The following is a 503-nucleotide window of genomic DNA, read 5'->3' as shown; positions in this document are numbered from 1 at the left end:
GATTTTTTCCTTTTCTTTTTTTTAGATACTGAGCAAATCAGGGAAGCGCTTGCTTTTGTTTCAAACATTACAAAATGATACTGATGAATTCAAATTTACTCTAGGCTTAATTCAGCTTTAACTGAACACTCTGAGTCTCCAAAGCAACCTGCAGCAATGTTGTCCAATTCTCTTTTCCTAACCTTTTTTGCTGCCACAGCAAACAGGGCCACTTTAGGCATCACATAACACTTAGCACCGCTGAAGAGAAAATGAGCCATTTCTGCAAGGGTATTCTTGAATCCGCATCTTAATTAGGGTTTCAAGAGTCTCTCTCTTGGGTCCACAGATAGAGGGCAGATTAGCATATAATGAACAATATGTTCCACTTTTTATTTCGTCCATCCCTTTTTATATGGTCCATTCAGAACTGCATTTGGCATAACTTGAAATTGCAGCTCAATACAGGCATTTCTCAGGGAAGGCAGTCTCACTTTGGACAAATAGCTGGCTGTGAAATGTTC

Source organism: Heloderma suspectum, chromosome 2 (assembly GCF_057233095.1).
Source record: "Heloderma suspectum isolate Gila_16-S chromosome 2, 16-S_ref, whole genome shotgun sequence".
NCBI classification, from domain to species: domain Eukaryota; kingdom Metazoa; phylum Chordata; class Lepidosauria; order Squamata; family Helodermatidae; genus Heloderma; species Heloderma suspectum.
The sequence above is the reverse complement of the archived record's forward strand: the minus strand, read 5'-3'. Positions refer to the sequence as shown.